The sequence below is a fragment of the Lacerta agilis genome, chromosome 8, assembly GCF_009819535.1.
Source record: "Lacerta agilis isolate rLacAgi1 chromosome 8, rLacAgi1.pri, whole genome shotgun sequence".
Lineage (NCBI taxonomy): Eukaryota > Metazoa > Chordata > Lepidosauria > Squamata > Lacertidae > Lacerta > Lacerta agilis.
Window position 1 is genome coordinate 12,150,788 of NC_046319.1, and position 14,921 is coordinate 12,165,708.

Below are 14,921 nucleotides of genomic sequence, written 5' to 3' on the forward strand. Positions count from 1 at the left end.
CAAGCCCAAGAGGCTCAGTGGTTTAGACCACAGCGCCAGCAGCTCCCTTCACTTTGAAGTAAGCTCCGTGAACAGAATACACATCCCAGGTTGGGCTTGCTAATCCCAGTCACAGCCACCAGATGTCACACTTGATCCACTGGTTAAAAACAACAGCTCCGTTCTGGAAATTAAAATGATGCTGTCCTGTCTGGTTGCTTTCAAACTCTAGAGTGCTGTACCAGAGGTAGTGGAGCATCCATTGTACTCTCATTTTGACTCAAGAAAATCACCATTTTATAGTTCGAATCGGGAAAAATAAATACAGCAAATGTGTGGCAATTAGAGACCTGCAGCTAATCTTGCACCAAAAAGTTGCCCCATTGTATCAGGAGACTATCCTAAAGGTACCAGGAATGGCCTTACTCCTTATCTTCTTACCACATACCACAGTGCATGCATAATACAGAAGGGGCCCACGTGCTGCATGAAGGTGCTCAGAGAGACCTTTGTTTGCTTGCTTAATTACTGGTAATATGCAATTAACCAGAGTCCTTATATGGAATCATAGTAGGGCATTATCCCAAATGATTGGAAGGTACTCCACACATATGTATAGCCTTAACTGATGAGGGGGGTGCTCAGTCCTTTGGGATGTTTATCCACTGAGCCTGTCTGTCTGGCGAGCAAAGACAATAAATGTTTCTTTGTTCTTCTCATGCAACAGAGTGGTATTTTCCTTTCAGCCATGTAAAGGTAAAGGGACCCCTGACCGTTAGGTTCAGTCGCGGACGACTCTGGGGTTGTGGCGCTCATCTCAGCTTATTGGCCGAGGGAGCCAGCGTACAGCTTCCAGGTCATGTGGCCAGTATGACAAAGCCACTTCTGGCAAACCAGAGCAACGCACGGAAACGGCGTTTACCTTCCTGCTGGAACGGTACCTATTTATCTACTTGCACTTTGACGTGCTTTCAAACTGCTAGGTGGGTAGGAGCTGGAACGAACAACAGGAGCTCACCCCGTCGCGGGGATTCGAACCACCGACCTTACGATCGACAAGCCCTAGGCTCTGTGGTTTAGACCACAGCGTCACCAGCATCCCTGTTAATTTGCAACAAATGGACGAAAAAGTACAAAGATTCACAAAATGCTTAGGGGTATGCGTAGCCCTGTGTCCCTCCATTAAAAAAGCACTGCAAAGGCCCATACTCTTTCTGTGACGTTGAAATATACTCGGAGTCAAGTGTGGATTTCATGCTCTTTATTCAGCTCATAGTAGTGAGGAATGCAGTTCCCCCAAAACGTCTGCTTTATATACACTATTTACACAATGGGCCCCACGTGATTGGCTAATTCCGGGATACTCCTGTATGCCAATTGGATTGCGGATTCACTTGCACCTGGAGCTGGATTGGGTGGCTCCTGCGAACCAATCAGACTGCTGCATTCTGGATCCTATTGTTCTAGGACCAATCAGACTGCTGCATTTTGGATCCTATTCAACTCAGTACATGACAGACCAGTTGACCTGGCAACCTTCAAAATCTCAGGTCTCTGTTCACACATCAGGGCAAGGGGTCAGGATGGTTCTCTTGAACTGCGACTGGCCCTCAGCGGCTCTGTATTGTTTCTTAATGGCTCTGGTTTGGGTAGGTCGTTTTGCATAGCCTAGCCCAGGAATTCCTTGGCAGCTTTCATTCCCCCTTCATATCCTAATTAATCAAAATCCCACCATTTATTAATTTCTTGGGACCCCTCCCGTCCCGCCATTCATAACACAACTGCACGTATCCTGAAATGAACAAGGGTTTTCTATGCTAGCATTTACAAAAGCGAGACCAGTAGGTGGTGCTGTGGCATCGCGAGAACCCAGTGATTCCCCCCCCCTCTCCCAGCATTCATCTCATTTCTAATACTCACCAAATCATTTATAGTGGTGCCCTGTGTTCTCCAACCTATGTCTTCCATGCATCTGGAATGTTCCGGACACATAAAGAACATTGTAGTCGGAAGCGGTGTCTTGGTGGAAATTGGCAAACAGTCTGGTAGATGTATGGCAAGCCACGTCGGCAGTGTCGTTTTTGCTGATTCTTCTAAAAAAATATAGCTCAAAAGCGTCTTTTTTGCGGTTTTGCAGTTCAACAACTTTGCTCAGAAAAGCTCATACAGTGGCACCTTGGTTCCCGAACTCAATCTGTTCTGGAAGTCCATTCGACTTCCAAAACGTTCACAAACGAAGGCACAGCTTCTGATTGGCTGTTTGGTCCCAGAAACAACGCTGGCAGCTGAAACGGGCATTCGGCTTCCAAAAAAACAGAACCAGAACACTCACTTCCGGGTATGTGGCATTTGTTTGGGAGCCATATTCTGAAATATGGCAGCCCTACCAAACCCAGTTCCTTAATGTCTAAAACGAGAGGTTTGCCTGCCTTAGAGCCACACAGTTAGAGCATTAGACTAGGGGCAGAGGAAGGGGGGTGCGGTGGGGGGTGGGCTGCCCCAGCTGTCACCACTGAGGGGGGTGACAGAATGCCGGGCGGCACTCACCGCAGGGCCTGCAGCGCGCCCGAGCCACGCATCTCTCCTGGGAGTGACATGGTGGCTTGAGTGCCCGCAGGCTCCACGCTGCCCAAATGATCTGCCCGCTGCCTCCCCCTCAGCTGGGAGGCATAGCTGTCAAGTTTTGGATTTGAAAATAAGGGATCAGCAGTCTCACCTATCCCAGGGACAGTCACATATCAGTGGTGGGCAGAGCCAGAAGCAAAAGTGGGCGGAGCAGCAATGTAAACTCCAAGCAGGCTCGGGCTCAGAGTGGAGCAAAGAGGAGGGCAGCCATGTGCTCTGTGCGATGGAGCCCCATCATCTTCTTGTCTGATCCCATCAAAACAGGACAGGAAGCAGCAGCTGCTCAAAGGCAGCCAGGCTCCGCCCGCCAGCTAACCCTATTGGCCGGCTGAGGGGCTCGGCGGCAATGGATAGGGGCTGATGCAGGGGGAGGAATACACCCCCCCTGTAAGCACGGGAAACGGATCCCACTTGCTTGGAGGGCTGAGGCTTTTCTCTCCAAGTAGGCGAGGTCTTCCCACCCAGTCCCTGGCCAGCAGAGGAGGAGCTGCTTCCATTAAAAACGGGAAATTTAAGGGAAATAAAAAATAAGGGAGAGCAGCGGGAAACTGCTTGAAATAAGGGAGAATCCCGGGGAAAACGGGATACTTGACAGCACTGCTCGGAGGCCCTGTGAAGCATTCTGCCCTGGCTGGCCCTGGCCCTGGCCCCCCCCCCCGGGTGCAGTGCATACTCGCCACCCTAGGTGCCTGATAGGCTTGCTCTGCCACTTGGGCTGGTCACTAGGCAAATTAACTACAAACCCCCAAATTTGGAACCCCCTGCAAACCTGTGCCAAACTTCTACAGTTGTTTTTCAGCAAAAAACCCCCACGTTTTGCAGCGGCCCACAAACCGAGCAATTGTTACGTCAAACTCGGGGATTGTAGTTAACATTAACTACGAACCCCCAAATTTGGAATCTCCTCCAAGCCTGTGCCACCGCCTTCTGGCAGGCCACATGCTGAGAATGCACAAGGTCAAAAGCAAAAGTGATCAGAGAAGGTATTCTGCTAGCTTCTAAGGTAAAGGTAAAAAGGTAAAGGGCCCCTGGACGGTTAAGTCCAGTCAAAGGCGACTATGGGGTTGCAGCGCTCATCTTGTGTTCAGGCCGAAGGAGCCAGCATTTGTCCATAAACAGCTTTCCGGGATATGTAGCCAGCATAACTAAACCGCTTCTGGTGCAACAGGACACCGTGATGGAAACCAGAGCGCACGTTAACAATGTTTACTTTCCTGCCACAGCAGTACCTATTTATCTACTTGCACTGGTGTGCTTCGAACTGCTAGGTTGGCAGGAGCTGGGACAGAGCAACGGGAGCTCACCCCGTTGCAGGGATTCGCACTGCTGAGCTACCGATCGGCAAGCCCAAGAGGCTAATTGGTTTAGACCGGTGTTTTTCAACCTTTTTTGGGCAAAGGCACACTAGTTTCATGAAAAAAATCACGAGGCACACCACCATTAGAAAATGTTAAAAAATTTAACTCTGTGCCTATATTGACTATATATAAAGTAATTTTCCCACGGCACACCAGGCAACATCTCGCGGCACACTAGTGTGCCGCGGAACAGTGGTTGAAAAACACTGGTATAGACCACAGAGCTAACCTCATCCGTCTCCTGAATGTGCTAGCTTATACACACATTCTGACATGATCTCTGTATCCTTCATGCAGGCAAGGAAGGGGCATGGTTGAAGCGGAAAGACTTAATCCAGCCTGACAAAAGCACTCATGGTGGGTAAGAAGCAGGACCAGTGAGGGGCAGGGCCTGGGGGAAAGGGGTGTGGCCTGTAGAGAGCATCGTGGGCCAAGTACAGAGGGTTGATGGGCCGCAGTTGGCGACCACGACTGAGCTTCTCCACCTGCGACCTAGGACATGGGTTGCCTTGGGCTCCTGTGTGATGGAGCTTGGTGGTGGGTTATCACAACAATAAACAACAGCAGCAGGCATCATGCCCTAGCACTGACATTCCCCCAATCAATTTTGCAAGGTTATTCCACAGAAAAAAATGGGACATATTCATTGAATTTTCGTTCCGCCCAAAGCTTTGCTATAGAATCATGTAGAGGACGATCCGTCCTGGCATTTCTCCACCCCTCCCCCACCATCCCAAGAGGAGTGCCTCAAACCTACCACCGTACAATGATGGATGTTTGGCAATGGTGCCTAGCAGGTATTGCACAAAGTAAAAAAAATTAAACTAAAAAAATTAACCGCCCCAGGCCTCGGTTTGTGTGAGGTCTCAATCCCAGGCGATACAAAATTAAGGAAAGAGGAAAGACATGCCCCTGAGCAAGTGCAGAGTTCATTTCTTTTCCCGCAGAACTACAGACGGTTCCATCCTCTCTACCCTGGCACAGCTGGGATTCGCAGATGAAGGGCTGGAGATCAGACGGTGCCGTTTCTAGACACTCTTCCCCCAGAAATTACAGACACTGTGTCTCCCCTTTGCTGGGTGAAAGGGTGGTTCTGTTCAATGAAATGTTGAGAAAGTGAACATCACATAGTGGAAAAAAAGAGAGAATACAAATCTGATTCAGAATAATGGCAAGAGATTTGGAGACACACACACCTCCGCCACCGCCTGCTTCCGCCCTTTTTTTTTGCTAAATTAAACCTAATCTTGTGTTGACTCTGTGCTACAAAAAGAAATAATGAAGATTAAGATGAGATCTTGTTTGCTCTTGCTCAACAAAAGCCAATTAATTGCCTGGAGTGGATTAGGGGCTGCATGTCTCACCTTAGACAGAAAATGGGATCAGATAAGGGTGATGGCTGGGGAATGGTCCCAGCCCAGTTCGAGTGATAACTTGGGAAGATTGACAGACAGTTGCTGGAAGGGAGAAGAGAAACTGGCTTGGAGATTCTTTTGGGAAAACTGCGGATGACTCACTGATTTGGAAGCCATCCTAATTTGCTTGTGTAAGGTTTATGAGCTGGTTAGCCTATGGTCCAATCCACACCAATAGTCTAATGATCCAGGTTGGAAGGCTTCTGCAGCAGGGCCCCTGTCTCCGAGAGCCGCCCAAACAGCATGGAAGGGGAGATTTTTTTAGCCACTCAGAAGGCATCTTCTCAGCCTTTGTGCCGATTGGAGCCAATCAGAGGAAAAGAGGTGAGTCGGCCACTGAGGATGGGCTCCTAGGGTCCTTCTGAAGAATGTGTGCAGTCAGAACACTGGCTATGTTCCAAAACTAAGCATTTAGGCACACAAGCAACTTTGGTTCCCAGAGAACAGGGTGAAACTTCTGTTAAGTGAAACGGGGCTTCATGGAAGACACGACGAAAGTCACCCCGGAAGAGCACTCCAAATCATTTGCCTGTGTTACATGCACAGAAAACAGTAGGTCTAGCAGAGAAGCAGCACATGGAGATCTGCACTGATCATTACAGGGGATCCCTGGTTGTTGTTATTATTATTATTGTATAGGTATAAGGTTGCTGTATAATCTTGTTGTTGTTGTTGTTCAGTCGTACAGTCGTGTCCGACTCTTCGTGACCCCATGGACCAGAGCACGCCAGGCACGCCTATCCTTCACTGCCTCCCACAGTTTGGCCAAACTCATGTTAGTAGCTTCGAGAACACTGTCCAACCATCTCATCCTCTGTCGTCCCCTTCTCCTTGTGCCCTCCATCTTTCCCAACATCAGGGTCTTTTCCAGGGAGTCTTCTCCCTGGAAAAGACCCTGATGTTGGGAAAGATGGAGGGCACAAGGAGAATCTTAGAAGGTTGTAAAAATTTAGAAGGAATGTGGCTGTGGTTGTCATGAACCTGCGCTTCTGAACTTGCCGCTGAACACCATACATTAAAAGCACATGGCTTCTCCACAAAGGGCCCTGGGCACTGCAGTTTGCCCCTCACAGAGCACCCTTAAAAGGCTACAGTCCCCAGGATTCTTTGGGGACTGTCAGAAAATGTTTTTTTAAAAAAATTCAAGGATAATAATAATAATAATAATTTATTTATTTATATCTCGCTCATCTAGCTGGGTTTCCCCAGCCACTCTGGGCGACTCCCAACAGAATATTAAAAACATGATAAAACATCAAACATTAAAGTTATAGGTGGGTAGCCGTGAAGAAGTGTGCATGCACACGAAAGCTCATACCAAGAACAAACTTAGTTGGTCTCTAAGGTGCTACTGGAAAGAATTTTTTATTTGATCAAACATTAAAAACTTCCCTAAACAGAACTGCCTTCTGATGTCTTCTAAAAGTCAGATAGTTGTTTATTTCCTTGACATCTGATGGGAAGGTGTTCCGTAGGGCGGGCGTCACTACGGAGAAGGCCCTCTGCCTGGTTCCCTGTAACCTCACTTCTCGCAGTGAGGGAACCGCCAGAAGGCTCTTGGAGCTGGACCTCACTGTCTGGGCTGAGTGATGGAGGTGGAGACGCTCCTTCAGGTATACTGGGCCGAGGCCATTTAGGGCTTTAAAACATATTGGGAGCCAATGTAGGTCTTTCAGGACCGGTGTTATATGGTCTCGACTTAAAGTCATGAGCATGGCTGGCTTATAGCTCTGGCCTGTTCATTGAAAACTCATGATACAGAGTGGCTATAGCTCAAAGAGTTTCACAGAAACATAGAGCTGGAAGGGACCCTGAGGACCATCTAGTCCAACCCCCTGCAGTGCAGGAATATGCAGCTGTCCCTTATGGGGATCGAACCTGCAACCTTGGCATTGTCAGCACCACTCTCTAACCAACTGAGCTATTCTGTTCAATGACTAGAGCATCTGCATCTCCATCCTTGGTTCAATCCCTGGCATCTTCAGGTAGGGCTGGAAGAGAACCATGCCCAAGATCTTGGAGAGCTGCTGCCATTCAGTGTAGACAATACTGAGCTAAATGGACCAATGGTCTGACCACTTCCTATCATCCTATGTTCCTAAACCGAGCTTTTTCAACCTCTTGCCCACCAGCCATGGTTGGCTGCAACTCCCATCATCCTCAGCTTCCACAGCTGCAAGGAATGATGGGGGTCATCGTTCACCGACATCTGGAGAGGGCACCACATAGACTGCACAACAATGCTCTGTTTGGCTCTCCTTGTTCCATTGCTCACATTCCCATCAGCTCTCAATTTTATGGGTGGGTTGGGGTGCCAACCTCTTGAGACCAGGTATCCGTAACCCTCGGAAATTGATGACATTTAGGGAATACAAGGACAATTTAACCTCCATGCTATGCTTTGTACCTTTCTCGTTGGTGCAACATTTAGAAGAAGAAACATATACTGTATGTATTTGTTAACAAAGGCCACCAGTCTCCGTTTCGCAACCCCACCAGAAACAGACGGAAATGACTTAAAAGAAGAATGGGGGGAAGGGGGGGACAAGCAGCCACGGAAAAGTGATTTTCTGTGCCTGCCTCGCCAAGGGAATTAAATCTTGTTTTCCCCCGTCACCAGCGAGTGGAATAATCCAATATATTACAGTTAATGTGCATCTGGTATTTATTGCTGTGTGGTTGACCTAACAGAGTTTTATTCTTACATTACGGATAAAAACCATTCGAGAGGCAAAGCTGCAGGCTCCGAGATCAATTATGAACCTTTGCAACACTGGAAAAATGAATTATTCCTCGTACAAGATGAAAATATATATAAATATATAAAATACAGGGTGAAACACGCACACACACACACCATTTCATGCCACCCCCGCTCTTTCTCCCTCCGACTTCTGCACTGCGGATTTGACTGAACCAAGTTTGGGCTCTGAGCAAGGTTTTTATTTGGACAAACTTTTAAGAGTTGACTGGAGCCAGCAATTCCCGAATGAGCGGCTAGGAGGACTCAGTGGGGAATTGCGAGTGAGGAATGCTCATGGGTTTTGAGAAAGCAGGGACTTAGACTAGACCTGACCCCAAATGCACCCTTCCTGGATTTTTCCACCCCACCCCCTTTAGGCAAGGGCTGTAGTTCAGTGGTAGGACACCTGCTTTGCATGCAGAAGGCTGGGAATGTCCCCTGCTTGAAAGCCTTGAGAGCTGCTGCCTGTCAGTGTGGACAGTACTGAGCTAGATGGACCAATTGACTCTGTATAAGGCAGCACCCTTGTCCCTATATCTTAAGGGAAGGGCTGTAGCTCAGTGGCAGAGCTCCTGCTTTGCATGCAGAAGGTCCCAGGTTCAATCCCATGCTCAGGGCTAGCCCAATACATTTCGGCACCTGAGGTGAACCACAAAAAGGCACCCACCCACAAACAGCAAAGTTTAAAGTAATCACAGAGTTAAGCAGCAGTATAGCATGGGAATAATGGTTCTTGGACGCCCTTTTCATATCCCACTTAATCCACCTACATCGCTTGTCGCTCTCTACCCCTCTGGCAATGAACAGACCATACTCCTAAGTAAGTTTAAAAGTAAGCTTTACTTACAAAACCCAAAGGTCTGATTCATGCATTATTTCATGCAGCAGCCAGGAGAACACTGGCAAAATACTCCTCGGTATGAAATACGGAAAGTTAGCTTTAAGCATGCAGTGGGAGCTTGGGATCCAGTGAAGGACAGTTGTGAGGAAGCCTGAGCAGGTGATTTAATTATAGATCATTTAGATTTAATTATTTTAGATATTTCTTGATCTAGATATATGCTTGATACACTTACTGATGAAGACGATTATATTCTGCCCATTGCAACGAAACAAAACAGATCACAAGGCTGACATTCCTCCCCCTGCCCTCTGCCCAAATCCTGCCCCCATTTGCTGGAATAAAACAGCCTTCTAAGCTGCTCAGTTGCAAGGAGACCATCTCTCTCTCTCTGCCCCTCCGACTTTCCAGTAGAAGCAATGACCTTCCTGGAGACTCCCAAGGCAGCCCAGAGAACCAGATGGCACTGCAGGCCCCAGAATTTCGCCAGTCATCAATGCACAGACCTCATCCTTTTCAGGCATGTGGTGGGGGGAGGGCAAGTGCCTGACTCGGGTCCCCATAAAAAAATCAACTAATCATAAACCTTCTGCAAGGGAATGGAGTCAGGTGGGGAGGAGGGGAGCGGACAGCTGGTGGCTAAAGGCAGCTCACCCATACATGTCCGGAGAATGTCAACGCCCCCCCCCCATCCTTTGAGCACCTGTTCTGACTTTTCTTTTTGCAGAGATTTGCTCAAAGGTACTTAAATGCATGCCTTTCCCAGAAAGATTTACAAGTTGGAGCAACAGCATTTAATGCCAGCTGTTCGGATCGGAGGGCAACGAGGAACAGAATAAGGAAGGTTGCAGCCCCCACCCACCCCAGTTCTTTTTCATGGTCTCCCCTGCCCCACCTCCAACCCTTCCTGAGCAGCAGGGTGATTTGCCACTTAGCAAGGCCAGTTTCCTTTTGAAGCTGAAGTCACTGCATTTGGAAGAAGAAGAAGAAGAAGAAGAGGAGGAGGAGGAGGAGGAGGAGGAAGAGGAGGAGGAGGAGGAGTCTGGATTTGATATCCTGCTTTATCACTATCTAAAGGAGTCTCCAAGCGGCTAACATTCTCCTTTCCCTTCCTCCCCCACAACAAACACTCTGTGAGATGAGTGGGGCTGAGAGACTTCAAAGCAGTGTGACTAGCCCAAGGTCACCCAGCAGCTGCATGTGGAGGAGCGGGGACGCGAACCCGGTTCACCAGCTTACAAGTCTACCGCTCCTAACCACTACACCACAATGGAAAGGAGAGGTTGTTTCTGCAAACGGACACGTCGAGGAAGTATTCTCACACACAGGTTGAGGAGGCGTTTGCGATGAGCCTCATTCACCCGCCTTACTCTGAGCAAAGCAATATCCAACTAACTTCTGCCTGTTCGGACCATAAAAAATATAAAGCTTCATTCTAGGCTGCCTCTGGGGTTCCAGTCCTGTCTGGAGATGCTAGGAGGAATGAAAATGGGATCATGTTGCAGTGCTGTACTTTGGCCCATCCATCATAATAATAATAATAATAATAATAATAATAATAATAATAATAATTTTTATTTATACCCCGCCCTCCCCAGCCAGGGCTGGGCTCAGGGCAGCTAACACCAAATATAAATTACAATAAAACGTAATGGGGGGGGACCAGTTAATTAAAATACGGCTTAAATACAGCTTAATATACAGTTACAGGTGGGTAGCCGTGTTGGTCTGCCATAGTCAAAACAAAACAAAATCGAAAATTCTTTCTAGTAGCACCTTAGAGACCAACTGAGTTAGTTGCTGGTATGAGCTTTCGTGTGCATGCACGAAAGCTCATACCAGCAGCTAACTCAGTTGGTCTCTAAGGTGCTACTAGAAAGAATTTTCGATTTAGCTTAATATACAGTACAGCTTAAAATGAGATCTCAACTGGTCCGGCCCTGCTTCAGTAGGGGAACAAGGGAGATTCTGGTCTCACTGGGGCTTCTGTGACAATGTCCTCAAAGGAAGAATGAGATGCCATCATGTCAGAGGCACACAGGCTCCACAGGCTCGTCTTGTGCGTGGCGGTGGGCTCTCTTCCATTGATAGGTTTTAAAGCAGAGGTTGGATGACCATCTGCCAGGAATTCTTTAGCTGCAATTCAGGCATTGCAGGGGGTTGGATTAGATGACCCTTGGGGGCACCTTCCAACTCTACGATTCTATGACTCTACAGCAGGAGGCGGTCTACAGCAGAAACCCTGCCTGCCAGGATACCTGATGAAGGTCACTGATTGCATTACCTGGGCAGCCTGGCCATTCTTTTGCGATGGCTAATACTTTAGTTCCTGAATCCAGACCACAGGCTCACCCTATTCGTACACAAATATGCCCTGAAGGCAGGATTTGCAAGCAGAAAGGCGATGGGGAGGCTTTCCTCTCTTACTGCAGAGGAATATTTGAGGTGATTGGGTGAGTCAAACTGGCTTCAGGACTGGTCTCCCATACTATTTCCTACACATGGTTCATATATTCAGATATGTGCGCATTTATGAATATTTATTCTATATTTGACACCTTGAAATTCTTATAACACTGTGAATTTCCTCTGGGCTCTGCCCTGCTTGCAATCCCTTTTCTGGCTCTGGCAATGTCAGGGATGGAACCAGGGACCTCACCCCTTGAAGAGGGGGAATCTGTTCCCGGGGTCCTGTCCACATCCCAGCCCTGGAGATTATAGGAGCAGCCTCGTCACCGTCTTGAGTCCCCCTTTCTCTTAAATTCATGCTCTGCAGTCAAATAAACTCCCTCCCTCCCCACCTCGTGCATACGACTGTTCCCCCCCACACCTTCCGCGCCGAAAAAGAAAAGCAACATTAAATGGCAGGGGTCTGCCAGAAGGCTCCTCCAGAGCGCATCCGCTTTCTGGCGCCTGCCTCAGACATCCATTCCCTCTTAACCTGCCTCCCTTGGCACTGGGATCAAATGCCACCGTGTCTCCGGTTCCAGCCTGCGCTTTGGAGGGAAGGGTTAAGGGGGGGGGCGCCCGCCTCTAATGATGCTAAGAGCAATCGATTGTGTTCTACCTGTTTAATTATGGAGATTGGGGCTTAAAAGCTTACTCAGGCCACGGAAGGGAGCTTTGGATAACAGGGAATTGGATAACAAGTGAATTGCTTGGCAAGAAACAAACGTCTCTCTCTCTCTCTCTCTCTCTCTCTCTCTCTCTCTCTCTGTGTGTGTGTGTGTGTGTGTGTAAGGGTGAGACTCCGGTGTGCAATCAGTTCGAATCTAAAAGAGAGAGGTTCCAAAACCCCAATCGCCCAGAAGCCGACCTTCTGAAAGAAGTCTATAACATTATGCATGGCACAGAGAAAGCGGAGGAAGAAAAGTCCCCCGCCCCCCAAAAAGCACTAGCAGTTCATGGACATCCAATGAATGAATAATTTTTTAAAAAATTATATATTAAAAAATAATTTTTTTAATTTAAAATTTTTTTTTTTAGATTTTTAAAATTAGTTCCACTTCGTCAGACCAACACGGCTACCTACTGTACCTGAATCTAGATCCAATGAATGAGTTTAGGAAGATTCAGGACAGAGCAAATGAAATCCTTCTGTGCGCAATGCATTGTTAAACTATGGAACTCACTGCCGCAGGATGCAGCGACAGCCACCAAACTTTGTTGTTGTTGTTCAGTCGTTCAGTCGTGTCCGACTCTTCGTGACCCCATGGACCAGAGCACGCCAGGCACGCCTATCTTTCACTGCCTCCCGCAGTTTGGCCAACCATCTCATCCTCTGTCGTCCCCTTCTCCTTGTGCCCTCCATCTTTCCCAACATCAGGGTCTTTTCCAGGGAGTCTTCTCTTCTCATGAGGTGGCCAAAGTACTGGAGCCTCAACTTCAGGATCTGTCCTTCCAGTGAGCACTCAGGGCTGATTTCTTTGAGAATGGATAGGTTTGATCTTCTTGCAGTCCATGGGACTCTCAAGAGTCTCCTCCAGCACCATAATTGAAAAGCATCCATTCTTCGGCAATCAGCCTTCTTTATGGTCCAGCTCTCACTTCCGTACATTCCGTACCTTTGTCAGCAAGGTGATGTCTTTGCTTTTTAGGATGCTGTCTAGGTTTGTCATTGACAGCATCCTAAAAAGCAAAGACATCACCTTGCCAACAAAGGTCCGTATAGTCAAAGCTATGGTTTTCCCAGTAGTAATGTACGGAAGTGAGAGCTGGACCAAACTAGGTGGGTTTAAAAGAGGATTCGGTAAATCCATGGAGGACAAAGGAATTATCAGGCATGATAATTCAAGGGAAGGCAAGGGTTATTAGGCATGATGGTCATACCAATTATAGGAATGTGTAAGAGAGGATAGATTTCATTTCCTTATGTTTGTGAGTTCACCAGAGTGCATCCCTTTGTCAGCAAAAAAGAAAGAAGATAGCTTTAGCCTTTTAATTTAAGTAATCCAGGATGCCTTATATGCAGACTGGATTCCCTGTTATTTCCCCCCTCTTCTCTCCTTTAAAACAATGAGCACGCAGAACAGTCTTCTTATAAGTAAAGATAGATTGACTCTCTGTTTCACAGCAGCAGCCTAGAAGCAGATTTATATTGTAGTTATAGACATATATTATAGTTTAGACATATATTATAGTTTAGAATTAGCATATGTCCTACATCCCTAGTAATTGGTGGAGCTTTTTTAAGACAAAGCTCAAAGTTGTTGAGCATTTTTTTTTTTACAAAAAAATGCCGAAAAATTGTGACTTTTCAATTGACTTCTTTAAAATCCAGGACAAAGTGCCGCCTTTCAGAAATTCTCCCTGGATGTCAGTTCCGCCTTTGAAATCCCAACAATGTCCGGGGGAAATGCAGACATGTGGCAGCGCTAGAGGCTGGACACAGGGGGAGTGGCTCTCACAGAGAGGATTTCCAGTAGATCCTGTGAGATCCAAACTTTCTCTCTCTGTGTGCCTTTCTAGCAATCAGAAGTAGTTGGGTTTGATTGCTTTATTTTAGATATCCCACAACAATTTCTGGAAGCCCCAGGAGGGGAGAGAGCTCTTGTGCTGAGATCCTGCTGTGGCCACAGGATGATGGGCTAAATGGGCCATTGCCCTGATCCAGCAGGGGTCTTCTAATGCTCTCAGGAGCCATATTCTCTGACCTGTCTCAATGCTGTGAGTCTACAAATGCTACCTTGAGTCCCGGAAGCAGCGAGAAGCATGCTATGTGTCTATGCGCAACAACATATTGAAATACTGCAGCTGAGGCCAGGTCACCAGCAGAACACCTGAGCATTCGTGCACAGTGCTGTTGGAAGGCATTGCTGCTACATTTGGGGTGGCCAATGCGGAATTCTGAGCACACGTGCGCATGCGTGGCAGCATATGGAAACGTGGCCAGGAAGTTTGGGGCAACCGCAGAGCTTCTATGCACACATGTGCAGTATTATAAGAAGATGTTATTGCTAGGGTCAGAGCATTCCAAGCATGAGTGTGCATGTGAGGGTGCATATAGAAATATGACACCTGGGTCTGAGGCATCAACAGAGCACCTGCACATGCATGCACAGCATCACAATAAACTATATTGGTTAGAACAGAGACACTTGTCAGGAGTGCAGTTCACCTTGATAGCACAGTGAGCGTAGTTAATTAAAAAGAATGCTTTATCGTCAAAACAAACAGATAGCTCCGGACGGCTATCTGTAGGATGTAAACACAGAGCAGCCAAACCCAACACTTCTAGAGAGGACATGAAGGTAACTCAGTCCTCCAGGCTTAACTTCCTGTTTACCTGGACTGAGTTACAGGAACCAGAAGTAGATGTGGTCTTACCTGGGAACCAGATCCCAAAGATCACTCTCCATTTTGCCTCGTCGTTTGAACAAGCAGGATGCTCTCTCTCAGCTTGCAGCCGAGAGAAGCAGAAGTGAACCTTCTTTCCTTATGGAATCAGCTTCACCACATGT